This window comes from Perognathus longimembris, chromosome 27, assembly GCF_023159225.1.
Source record: "Perognathus longimembris pacificus isolate PPM17 chromosome 27, ASM2315922v1, whole genome shotgun sequence".
Taxonomy (NCBI): Eukaryota; Metazoa; Chordata; class Mammalia; order Rodentia; family Heteromyidae; genus Perognathus; species Perognathus longimembris.
This window is the reverse complement of record NC_063187.1, coordinates 4,868,719-4,881,627: the sequence shown is the minus strand read 5'-3', so window position 1 is coordinate 4,881,627 and position 12,909 is coordinate 4,868,719. Positions and strand designations below refer to the sequence as shown.

At 59.2% G+C, this 12,909-nt stretch overlaps 1 protein-coding gene and 1 long non-coding RNA gene across 2 annotated transcripts in view; one reads left to right on the top strand and one right to left on the bottom strand.

Annotated features, from left to right (window-relative positions):
- The first annotated feature begins 6 nt into the window (after positions 1–6).
- LOC125342922 lies at positions 7–9,905 on the top strand. Its single transcript, XR_007209278.1, has 3 exons — positions 7–409; positions 2,160–2,168; positions 9,894–9,905. It is a non-coding gene; the product is annotated as an uncharacterized LOC125342922 (long non-coding RNA).
- A 1,592-nt stretch (positions 9,906–11,497) lies between these two features.
- The window catches only part of Lrp6 (LDL receptor related protein 6), a 78,331-nt gene continuing 76,919 nt past the window's right edge, over positions 11,498–12,909 (bottom strand). The window contains exon 26 of the transcript XR_007209276.1: positions 11,498–11,507. The gene's annotated coding sequence lies outside the window, so the exon portion shown is untranslated. The remainder of the gene's footprint in view (positions 11,508–12,909) is intronic.

Genomic DNA, 12,909 nt, shown 5'->3' with positions numbered 1-12,909 from the left:
AGGGGAAGACATCAGATCTTGTTTTCCTATGGAAATGTATCTATTGATTTTATATATATATATATCTATATATATTATTTTTGCAAATCTTACAGAGTACGGCCAGCTTAGCTGGTCAGAAAAGAGAATACCCGGAGGACTGACTCCCCCGTCCCCCCCCCCCCCGCCTTGTGGTTCGGGTCTGCCCTTGATGGGGACAGAAACCCGGCGGGTCTTGGTTGAGAAGGGGAGAGAGGGGGGCGGGCTTTTAAAAAATAGTGGCGTGGAAGGAAAAGCCGTTTCTCCCTCTGCCTCGGTCCCTTTCCTTCCTCCCTCCCTCCGCCCTCCCCCGCCCGTCCCTGCTTTCCTGCTGCTGTTTTCTGAACCTCCCCCTCCACAGGGTTCAGCCTGTTAGAGAATCTTGGACTTTGTGGCCACACAGCCCCGTGACTCGGATGCCCCCTCTGAGAAGATGGGCGCCCACCTGCGCCCGCCCAGGCCCTCCGGAAGGCCTGGCACCTTAGCTTACAAATGGCGGCAAAGCAGAACTATAGAAAGATCGCACGGGCGGTCCAGGAACAGGGCGGGATTTCCCTGAAACAGATTATTCAGGTTTAGTGGGAAGAAAAGCCCCTGTCCGGAGGCTGCTTCCCATGGCCTTGTGGGTGTTTTTTTTTTCCCTCCTTATTTCAGCTCCTGGCCCCCCTCTCTGAGCTTCTTGGCAGCCGCAGAACGCAGGGCGTCCTGGGAGGGGTGGGAGGAGGCCCCCCGAATCCGTTCCCCACTTGTGGAGTTTACGGGGAGCTGGGCAGGCGGGAAGTTCCTCCGCCACCTGGCTCCTCTCCCCCCCCCCCCATGCTGCACTTCAGAAGGGCCCCGTGCGCCCCTTCCCGGGCTGAGCCAGGCGGCAGCGCCCCACACGGGCCCCATCCACGTGTGTGGCATCCAGATCTGCCTCACAACGCCCCCCTCGCCCGATCTGGACCCGAGCCGACCGACAGAGGCAGGCAGCTCAAGAGCCCAGGACTCGCCCGGAACTAGAGGGACAGTGGCAACAACAGGACGGATGGGGACGCGGCTCGGTGCTTGCCTGGTGCACGCAGGGCCTTGGGTTCGATCCCCAGGACTGCGGAAAGAAAAGCAGCCATGTTCGAGTGCCCCCCCCCCCCCCCGTCCAGCGCTGAGATGGCCAGCGGGCAGAGGCCGGGGCTGCTCCCGAGGCCCCCGGCGTGGGGACGAGGCTCGAGGGCCGCCATTGGGCCCTGTGGAGATGTCCCGGCCGTTCTTCCGTTCCCCTGGCCGCCCTGCGGCTCACCCGCCGGCCCTGCCGTCTCCTCCGCCCGGGGGTGCAGAGTAACACCTTCAACCTTGACCCAAGACCAGGGAGCCCCTCCCCCCCAGAACAGCCCCCCTCCGTCCCCATGACCCCTGAGGGGTCCCCACAGGAAAAGAGGAGTCGCGAGCCCTTGTGGGTTCTCCCCTTTCAAGAGTACCCCGAGCCCTGGGATCCAGTGCTTTCCACACGGACGGAATTTGCCAGAGAACTGTGACGCTGGCCAGCAGCGGCGCCCGCACCCCAAACCCACGGTGTTCACACCTGGAGCCCGGCCTGGAACCCCGAGATCAGGACCCGGGACTAAAGGAAGACACGAGCAATCTCTTCGCCCAAGCATTCGGTGCTAGCCAGACCTGCCGCCACTCCACCAGCCGCCCTGGGAAGGGAGGGGCACAGGGCTCCCCCCAACAACCCCTACCCATCCAGAGCCCCAGGGAGCCACCCCGACACTCGGCCTGTGTGCATCCACACCGCGCAGCCCCAAACTCCCAATCTCGCCATGCCAAGAACGTTCCTGAAGATCTCTCCGGCTGCCCACCGGCAAACCAGGACGGATCTCAAGTGCTTTTTCTTTCCTTTCTTCTTTTTGTTTTTTTGGTTTAGTTTCTAATCTCTTGTGTATGAGGTGTGGGGTTTATAAGGGACTGAATCAAATGAATGTAACAAAAACACACACAAAAAAAATGCCTTTTCTCAGGGCCAGTGAGTTGCAAATAATTTTAAAGAAAAGCCTATAATTACATCATCTCAATAAATTTTTTATAGAAAAAGGAAACGCAAGGTCCCACGTGTCTTGTCTCTAGCGAGCGGGAGTGGCCTGGAACCGGGAGCTGGAGGGGGGAAGGTGACCTGGGTTTCACACCGAGGGTCCCAGGCTGGACAGCGCGTGGGAACCGTTCTTGGGGTCCGCGTTAGTGGTGAGCAGCACAGATGGTCCGTGAGCCGGCTGAGGCAGGGGCCTTGCCGGGGTCTCGGTCTGCCTGACACACGAACGAAGGCTTAGGGTGTCGCAGGCGTAATACGCTCACAGGCGTAGGAAGACACAAACACCGGCGTGCACCACAGCTGACACGCTCGGCAGCCGGGAAGAGAGTTGCTGTTCCTGCAGGGGATTTCAGGGGCGAGCCTGGGCCCCGCACACTGGTCTGGCCGGCCAATCTAGAAGGATCTAGAAGGGAGAGGCAAGGGTCAGCCTTACCATGGCCAGGTGGGGACTCCCTGGTCCCAGTCTCCGGGGGGTGGGTGGCGACAGGATGGAGGCCCAGAAGGAGAAAGCTAGGAGTGTCTTATCTGAAAAATAATGACTAAAGCAGAAGGGGCTGGGGGTGCGGCTCAGCAGGAAAGCGCCCTGCCTAGCAACGTCGTGGCCCTGGGTTCAAACCCCAGTACTGCAAATAAAAAAGGGAGGACAGGAAGGGAAAGGCAGTGCCAGTGGCCCAGGAGTGTGGACCCACTGGTGTTCCTAAGCAATGAACACGCTTCCCAGCCCCGGCCGGGATCTGCATCCCCAAGTTCCCTTCACACCCCAGCTTCTTCCTTTAGGAAAATCGGCGCCGGACATTTTGCATCGCCAGCGAAGCAAATGCATCCGGACACGCAAATGTCCAGGCAGCTGCCCGGCCGCCCAAGTTCTCCCTCCCTGTGCAGGCTCGCCACCCCTGCTTGGATAGGGCTTCCTGCTGATGGCTAGCGCAGCCTGCCCTTCGGCCATGCTAGGCCCCGGGGCGCGCATTTGCATTCAGCTCTGCAGGAAGAAACGCAAGGCCAAGTGTCTTCCAGCAGGCCCTGAGTGATTTGTGTGTCCACCGGGGTCCCCCCCCGGGGTGATTTGCACACGCACACTTCCACAGGGTTATACACTAGGCCTTTCTTGTCCCAGGCCAACGGGGAAGCAATCTAGCACCTGATGTCTCTTAGGTTTTACACAACGTGAGATTTACACACGCAAGCAGGCGGCGGGAGGTTCAGATGGCGCCGATGGTGCTTTGATTGTCTTCATTCTCTTGCTCTTTTGCTTTTTAAACATCAGTCTTCGAGAAGCTGTGCAAAGGGTTTCGCTTCGACGTGTCAGGTGACCAGTACAGCGTGTCTTGATCGGTGCTGCCATTTTAAGTCACATAGACTGGAACCCTCCCTCCTGTGTGGCCCCCCTCCCCTTGCTGGCAGTGGTGAGGTCCAGAGGTCCCCTCCCTCTCTCCCCCTCTGCCCGCGCTTTTGTGATGGACGGGTGATAATTGGGCATTTGTCTAAGGGATGAATAAACCAAGTTTCTTATTACAATGGAGGCAGAAAGCTCCCCGGCCTCATAGACAGAGGCAAGTCCGTGATGGGAGGTGCAGGTCCTGAAATCCATCATCAAACCCCGGTAACACGGCCCGAGGAGGAGGAGGAGACCCCCAAACCCTCTCCTCACATCAAATCAGCAAAACCAGCCAGGCACCTGTCACCCCCAGCTTCACTTCATACAGGGCAGTCAGGCCATTAGTGGGAGTGGAAACCCCCTCGCTGGGCCCAGAGGGGACCCCCCCCCCCCAACAGAGGGAACGGCAGGCCAGCCTGGAACCCAGCTTGGAAGCTTTCTGCCAGGCTGTGGTGTCTTTTTATTTTAATCTTAGCATTTCTGCTTTGGAGCAGATTCCTGGGGCGACTTGGGCGCTGGCTGCCCGTGGTTTGGCTCTGGGCCTGGGCCGAGCCCCTCCCTCCACTAAACTGGGGCTGGCGGGGTGGGGGGGAGCTGGCGGGAGGAGGGGGAGGCGGATGCTGAGCCGTGGTTCCCAGCCTGGCCACGGAGCCCCACAGAGTCCCACGGAGCCAGTTCTAGGTCTGGTGATGGGAACTGAGCCCGAGGCCAACTCCCCCCCACCCCCGCTCCCCCCCCCCACCTCCTCCAGGCAGCTCTGCACTTGGGGGACCCCTGGAGAGCCCCTTCCTCCCAGAACAAAGGGGGTGTGTGGCAGGGAAGCCAAGTCAACCTCTCAACAAACAGGAAACTGCCACCCACAGAAGGAAGAAGGAAAAAGGAAGCTTTCGGATTCCTGTTCCAAGTTCCCCCACGCACACGCACCCCAAGCCAGAGGATTTTATCTTCGGGGACATTTTTTGCTGAAGGAAATCTGAGCTCAAGTCACAAGTTTCCTTCGTGACACAAAGCAAAGACGACAAGAGGCAGAGGGCAAGTAGCAGAGGGGTGTGTGGCGGGCGGCATCCCAGACACTCAGGAGGCTGAGATCTGAGGATTGGGGTTCAAAGCCAGCCTGGGCAGGAAAGTCCGTGAGACTCTGATCTCCAATGAAACCACCAGAAAAGCAGAAGTGGAGCTGTGGCTCAAGGGGTAGAGCGCCAACCTTGAACTGAAGAGCTCAGGGACAGCGCCCAGGCCCTGAGTTCAAGCCCCAGGACCAAATTTAAAAAAAAAAAACAAAAAAAGATACAAGCAGCAAAAACAAAGCAATAGGGTCAGAGACGTGGCTCAGGGGGCAGAGCACCCGCCAATGAGCAAAAGCAAATGTCAGATGGTGAGTTTGAGTCCCTGGCTCAGAAAAAAAGAGAGAACAAAGCAATAGACAAGATATATAGATATATATATATTTTTCCCCCGAAATGTTAAGCCATGAAAGAACAAAAAATATATATTTTTTTTTCCTTCAAAGAAAACTTAGGGGCCAGAGATTGAAATACATGCAAAGCTTATTTTTAGTGCCCTTTACAGATATAAAGCCATGCTGTTATAACGTTTGGGAACAAAAAAAAAATGCATTATGTATAACGTGTTTCACTCCGAAAGTTACCATGTTTTTTTGTATATTGATATATTTAGACGGTGAGAGATCTGAAGCAAAAAGTTTTCCTGGTTTCTTTCCTGGTTACTTTCTAGAATAAAAGAGTTGAGGGGGGTGGAAAAGCGAAAGTCTTTGGTAGAAAAACGGTTCAGGATCTTTCCCCCCCCAAAACGCACATATTTTAGATTTTAGGTTCATGACTTTCCCTCCAACCCCCCCACCCCCATCCCCATCCAGACCTTGGGGTCACCAGGCTCTCCACGTCTGTGAGGACAACGGCCCCCCCAGCACCAGGACACAAGGGGATCGCCAGAGCCCACGCCAGAGCCCACGCCAGGCACGCCACGGCGGGGCAGAGATTCCAACCACGCCACGCCACCCCCACGCAAACCTTCACGGCCCGTGCCATCCGTGGACTGACGCATCATGGAGCATCGCAAAACTACGAGTGAACCCCAAGGGCAGCCCGGCTGGAGGAGGCTACCAACCCCCGAGGCCGCGGTCCCAACCACGAGGGGCCCCACATCCGAGCCTGAGGCCACACCCGACCACCACCGGAGGCCAGGCAGGGAGGCGGGCTGTGGAGGAGTGGGGCCTGGTGGGCTGGGCCTGTCAGGGGCCACGCAGCAGGTGGGACTGTGGAGGGGCGTCGCCTGGTGGGCGGGGCCTGCTGGGGGCGGGGCCATGCAGGGAGGTGGGGCCATGGGGAGGCGGGGCCTGGTGGGTGGGGCCCAGCGGGAGGTGGGGCGGTGGAGGGGTGGGGCCAGGCAGGGAGGCGTGGCTTGGCAGGCTGGGGCCTGGAGAGGCGGGGCCAGACAGGGAGGCAGGGCTATGGTGGGGCGGAGCCAGACAGGGAGGCGGGGTTGTAGAGGGGTAGGGCGGTACGGGGCCAGAAAGGGGCGGGGCCAGACAGGGAGGCAGGGCTGTGGAGCGGCGGGGCCTGGTGGTGGGTGGGGCCTGCCAGGGGCGGGGCCAGGCAGGAGGCAGGGCTGTGGAGAGGTGGGGCCTGGTGGTGGGTGGGGCCTGCCAGGGGCGGGGCCAGGCAGGAGGCAGGGCTGTGGAGGGGCGGGGCCTGGTTGGGCGGGGTCTGTCAGAGAGGCCTGGCTGGGCAGCGTCCCGTCGCTCCTCCTTCCTCCCCCCACCTCCCGGACAGACAAACAGACTGACAGCCCTGGAGGCACAGCTTGGGAAGACCGAGCTGCTCGGCAAACCCACTCAGCCCGCTCCCCAACCATCACCCCTCACCCCAGATGGGCGAGGGAAAGGGGAGCCCCAGGCCTGCCACCCCAGCTCGGTGCTCTGAGTTCAAGCCCGAGGAGGAGCAGGGGGAGGAGGGGAAGGAGAGGAGGAGGGGGAGGGGGAGGGGGAGGAAGAGGAGGAGGAGGAAGAACAGGGCAAACCCAATGACCGGCCCAGACTCCTTGCTGCTGGTCCTGCAGAGCGGAACACGGGTGTCCTGACCAGTGCCTCAGTTTCCCCCATCAGTAGCTGATAGTGTTGGGCTTCATCCTGAGCCAGGCCCAGTCAGGGCCTTTCCCAGCGAAGTGAGTGGGAAGGGGGGTTGTGGAGCTGGCCACACACACACACACACACGCACGCACGCACGCACGCACGCACGCTCGGGGAGGCAGGGGGACCTGCGCCTTTAAGACAAGGTGGCTGTCCTCTTCCCTAAACACAGACTTGCCTTGTTCTTCCCAAGGCTGGGCTGAGCGATTAAAATTAAAGGAAAAAAAAAAAAAAAAACGCCCCATGTCATTTCCTGCCTCGGTGGTTAACCGCTAGATGCTGGAGCCGAGACTTACCAGAAGCGTGCGCGCGAGGAAAAGACGCCTGCAGTTTTCACCAGCTCACTTCCTCGTCCTCTGTGGGAGCTGTTTGACCTTTGTGGGGCGGGGGGGGGGGGGGATGGGGGACGGAGAGGGGCTGGGGGGAGGGATTTGCCCAGGGACATGGGATGGGGGGCTGCCCCGGGGACACTTTGGGGATGCCATTGGCCTAACAGATGCCTCTGCAAGCTTCCTCCAGGACACAAGGGAGGTGGTGGTGACCTTCCGGCCCCTGTGAGTCCCATCGTCCGATCGGATGGAAGGCAGGGCTGCAAACCTGGGTCATGGGCCCTGGCTGGGGGCAGCCCCGGCTCTTGGATGTCGGGGGGAAGGGGGGTGTCCTGCACAACCTGTCTCACCCTGCAGCTTGCTCCATCTCCTTCATGCAGGAAGGAGGGGAATCTTCACAAGCACCGGAGGATAGATGGGCAGGGCAGATACTGGGGAGGCTGGGATTGGGGGGAGGAGGCCAGCCTGGTCCTCATCCCACCCCATGCTCCATCTGAACCGATAAAGCAGAGCACCCTGATACCCAACAATAACTATCAAGTGGCCTATCCAGCACCTGCCTGGTGAGCCCAAGGCCCTGAGTTCAAACCCCACTGCTTCTCCCTCCCCCCAAGTTTCCAAGCCAATAAAGCCTTTAAAAAAAATACAGCAGGGAATGGAGGCAGAGGTGGGGGTAAGGGAAAGCCAGGCACAGTGGCTCCCGCCTGTCATCCCAGCGACTCAGGAGGCTGAGATCTGGGGATCCTGGTTCAAAGCCAGGGCAGGGCAGGACGTCCGTGAGACTCTGATCTCCAAGGAACCACCAGGAAACCGGAAGGGGAGCTGTGGATCAAAATGGTGGCGCCCAGGCCGAATGCAAGCCCCAGGACCAACACACACACACACACACACACACACACACACACGGTCTTAAAAGCATGCAAGAGGTCCCCCATGCACACACACGTGTGCACACACAACCTACCACAGAACGAACAAGGATGAAGCAGCCCTTCATGCTCATCGGTTCCCTTGAGCCCAGGAAAGGAGGACACGTTTGCCGTTCTGAACCGTTAGCCTGGAATTCCACACCCAACGGAAACACCCCGAAAGATGGAGGCCCATGAGCCTGGGTCAGGTAAACAGGGCAGAGAGAGCTGGCCACCGAGCCCAGCCAGGCAGCTCCTCCAGCCAGCGGGAAATGTGGCTTGACAGAAACATCTAGAACATGTAGAAACGTTCTGGTCCGAGCTACACAATAGAGGGTGCTAGACGCACCTACTATGTAGACGTGAGACACGGTGCCTGTTTTTACTCCAAGTGACTGGGTTTTGCTTGAGTGTGTGTGTGTGTGTGTGTGTGTGTGTGTGTGTGTGTGTCTCATGAGAACTCTGTGAACCCCCAAAACCAAATGGAACCGCAGCTGGGTGGCCCCTGTCTGTAGCCCAGGCTGCTCAGGAGGCTGAGATCTGAGAACAGAGGTTCAGAGGCAGCCAGGACAGACAAACCCTTGAGACCCTCATCTCTCATTAACCAGCAAAAAGCTAGACATGGAGGTGTGGCTCGAACCCCTGACCTAGCCCCGGTGACACAGCTGTGGTGGTGGTGAGGGGGGGATTTATGGTGCTTGTGTGGATTCTGGCTGTACTGGGGATTGAACTTGGGGCCTGGCACCTGCTCTGCTTGGCGCTCAGTCCCATTCGAGCGAGCGCCTTCGTTTGGTTTGGATGGGTTTGGGTTTCTTTCTTCCTGTTTGGTTGAATCGGGAAAAGTCCCGCCGGTTGGCTGTTGTGCGTGTGCGTGGCGCCGCCTGGTGGTCAGGACGTGAGAGGCACCGTGACCAGGCCAAGTCCTGGGTTCAAATTCCCATACCACTCTCTAAGGGGGTGGAGTGGGGTCGCAGAAGGAACCACCGTGCCTTGATTTTAGAGTGGGGTCCCCTTCTCTGCACCCCTGAGCCGGGGCGGGGGGCGGAGCTTGACTCCCTGCCAAACTTCATTTCCACCCCATCCTTCTCTGCCTAACTATATGACACAAAGTTCAATTTCTTTTTTTTTTAATTTATTTGTTAATTGAACACAAATTTTTTTGACAAGGTGTTGTGCAAAAAGGGGACAGTTACATAGTAGGGCAGTGTGTACATTTCTTGTGATATCTTACGCCCTGTTTTTCTTTCCCTTCTCTAGGTCAGGTAGACATATATACAATATACAATGTATCAAGAACATAAACAGTAGCCACGTGGCCACGCCCAAGAAAGTTCACCTAGGGCTTTAAATGCAATGTCAATATTAGACAATTAGTCTTATATGAACAAAGTTCAATTTCTAAATCAGAGAGGAACTTCTTTTTAAAAGGTGGTATTGGTGCTGGGGGCAGTAAGCTCTTAATTTGCTTTATTTATTTTATTTATTTATTTATTGCCAGTCCTGGGGCTTGAACTCGGGGCCTGAGCACTGTCCCTGAGCTTCTCAAGGCTAGCACTCTGCCGCTTGAGCCACGGCGCCACTTCTGGCTTTTTCTGTATATGTGGTGTTGGGGAATCGAACCCAGGGCTTCATGTATGTGAGGCGAGCACTCTACCACTAAGCCATCTTCCCAGCCTCTTACTTTGCCTCCCTCCCCCCCACCCCCACCCCCTTCTGGCTTGTTGGGGTTCACTGGAGAGAAGTGATCGCAGGCTCCCCAGCGGCGGGGATGACAGGCGTGAGCCACCGGCGCCCTGAGATGGGTTTCAACATGGGGGTGCAGTACCACCGGGCCTCACGGCAGCAGCAGAGGTGACCCCAGCATTCCGCTGAGAACCCTGCCCCCCTGGAAACCATTGCGACAGGGCTCCACCTGGCGCCAACCACTGCAAATCGCGGGGTGGGGGGTGGGGGATGTGAGCATGGGCAAGAGAGGTGTGCTGGGTTTAACGCGGGTTTGGGGGGGGTGGACTAGGGTAGGGGAACCCCGGGCATCAGGGGCCTTGGGGACCAGAAGCCTCCTGTGTTCTTGCTGAGCAACGAGCTCACAAACGGGGTGTGCCTCTGTCCCTACCCCTCATCCTATGACACACACACCCCGAAAACCATGTCCCAACCCACTCTGCTGTCCTCATGACGCAGGCGCGGAACAGCGACTCTTCCTCCAGCCACGCGAGACCAGGGGTCGGGCCGGGGACCACGGGGTGGGGCCGGGCCGCTGCTCCCTGGCAAGTACTTGTTTGTGGGGGGCTGGTGGGCAAATCAGTCACCAGGCCTGTCATCCCAGCTGCTCAGGAGGCTGAGATGGGAGGATCGGGGTTCAAAGCCAGCTTGGGCAGGAAGGTCCGTGAGAGTGTTATCTCCAATGAGCCAGCAAAAGGCTGGGCGGGGAGGTGTGGCTCAGGGGGCAGAGTGCCAGCCCTGGGCAGGAAAAGCCAAGCAAGAGAGTGAGGCCCTGAGTTCAAGCCCCAGTCCCAACACACACACACACACACACACACACACACACACTCACACACTCGTCATCAGTCCTCTTTCCTCCTGGACAGGGCTTCCCTCTACTTGTACCCGAGCACCCAGAACACCCAGAGGAAGCACCCAGTCCGAAAAGTTACCCAGAGAAAATACCCAGAGCACCCAGAAGGAGTATTCATAGCGAGCACCCACAGAACGCGCCTAGAGCACCCAGAGCGAGTACCCAGAACCGCCAGAGCACCCAGAGCACCCAACGTGAGTACCCAGAGTGAGGAGTACCCCGAGTAAGTACCACGAGCATGGAGTGGGACCGGCCCTGAACTGGATGCTCCCCCAAGCCTAGAGACCCACGCGGAGGCTGTGTCCAGGAAGTGGGTGGGTGTGCTTTGGGTGGGGTATTGGGGGGTACAAGGGGATCAACTGACCGGATATTCTGCCTGGCACCTGACGTGGCCAAAATTCCCCATTCTGACCGGGTCGCTTTGCCACCTACAATGACCCAGCCCCTGCCCAGTGCAGTCCCTGACCAATGGCGTCCATTTGCATACTCCATTTGCATGCCCTCATTTACATAGCTCATTTGCATAGCAGCCTAGACCCATCCACAGACATACATGGGCCAGACGCCCCCACGGGTTCCTCCCAGGAGCTGGTGAGGTTTTTCAGGCAGGGGTTGGAGGCGTGGTTCAGCGGGTAGAGCACCAGCCCGTCAGGTGCAGACTTCTGGGACCAAAATAAATAAATAAAAAATATGAATATGCAATTAAAAAATGCATTTCCACTTTTCAACCTAAATGAGGGGAAAAGGAAAGCAAAGGCTCAGCACAGATCCGCGAATTACGAGGTTAGACAGCGAGGAAGGAGGAGGGCGGCAAGGGAGAAGGGGACTTTCACAAACCCCTTCGGCTTGTCACCCCCGTCGTTCTGGAGGAATTCAGGGGGGGCCGGGGAGTCTGTCCCTAGCACTGACCCCACCACGGTGAGCCACACGGCTCCCCTTGCGGTTTTCTTGTGGCCCATTGGAGATCAGAGTCTCCTGGACTTTCCGGATCAGGGCTGGCTTTGAACCGGGATCCTCCGATCTCAGACTCCTGAGTCTCTGGGATGACAGGTGTCACAGCTCAGGCTGGAGGGCAGAACCCCCACATGTGCCCTTGGGGGGTAAGAGGTGGGGGCTGTCCACTTGGCTACACTGATAAGGAGCGTGAAGAATGCGCCAGGCCCAGTTGGGTGCTGGAGGAAGAGGTTCAGGGTGGAATTCCCGGGGCAAAGGGCGGCCCCTCCCGCGGGCGGGGGCGGGGCCTGGCGAGGAAGTGGCCACCCCCACGCCCGCCAGGCCCCCGGCACCTGCGCCTTCGAGGTGAGGCCGGGGTTCCCTCCCGGCTGCCTGCCGGTGAACCCCACGGTAAGCACACCCCAGGCTCAGCCCCGATTCCCCCACCCCCATCCCCACCCCCAGGGGGAAGCCCGATCTCCAAGACTGGCCAGGCAGGAAGGAGGCAGCTGGGCTGGGGGGGGTGGGGGGGAGCCCAGGGTTGATACAATGTGCCCAGCTCCATCTCTGGGGTGGCAGGGAGTGAATGGGGGGGTTCCACGACAGGAGGGGGGGTCCTGAAGGTTCTCTTACATATCTCTGGCTACAGAGGGACCTGCGGTGGGGGGGGGGGGTGCTGGCTCACACTGGTGTGACTATGGGTGTGTGTGACCGTGGTGTGCACCCCACATGACAGGTGCCCGTGCCAGGCCAGGGGGAGCCGGGGATGGGCTCAGGCATCCCGGGGTGCAGGGTGCCCCCAAAGTTCTTGCAACCACAGACCCCTCCCCTCCGCCTGCCTGCCCTGACCAGCCAGGCCCCCGACCGACCTGGGCCCCCCCAGCTCTGTGGGAAGCAGAACCACGTCGCCGCGTTCCCCATTTCACTTTTGGGAGGTTTGGGGGGTCACGAAGGGATCTGGGGTGACACGCCAGGCCCCGGATCGCACTCAAGGTCACTGCATGAACTTGAACTTGGTTTCATGTCTTGGTGCCCACCGTGGGGTTCTCGAGGGGAAAAGCCAAAGGGGAAGCACCTGAGGGGGGGCTCGAACCCTGTGTTGTGGGGGAGGGGGGTACGAGGCGGTGACTCCGCCTGGCGGGGCAGCCTAGCCCCAGCCCCGATGCCCAGGATCCAGGGCCCACACGGTCCACAGACCCGGGGGGGTGCGGGGGGGAGGATGTGCCCCCCTAGGGGAGGGATGGCTCTGGAGGGAAACAGGGGACAAGAGCCGCTTTGTGACCCGGCTTCTGCCAGCCGGTGGGGTGGTTGCCAGGAGCAAGCCTGCGTCTGTGGGAGGGAGAGGCGGCCGAGGGCAGGCGCCACAGCAGCCCCGGAGATTAAACGCGGAGCCCACGCAAGGCCCACGCACGCACGAGGCGGCCTGGCTGACGCAGCAGCGGGGCTGGGGGTGGGGGGGAAGCTTGAACCCCCCCCCCAACCGTAACTGGGTGGCTCACCACCTCCTACCTCCGAGGAGGCTGAGATCTGAGGATCGCAGTTCAAAGCCAGCCTGGGCAGG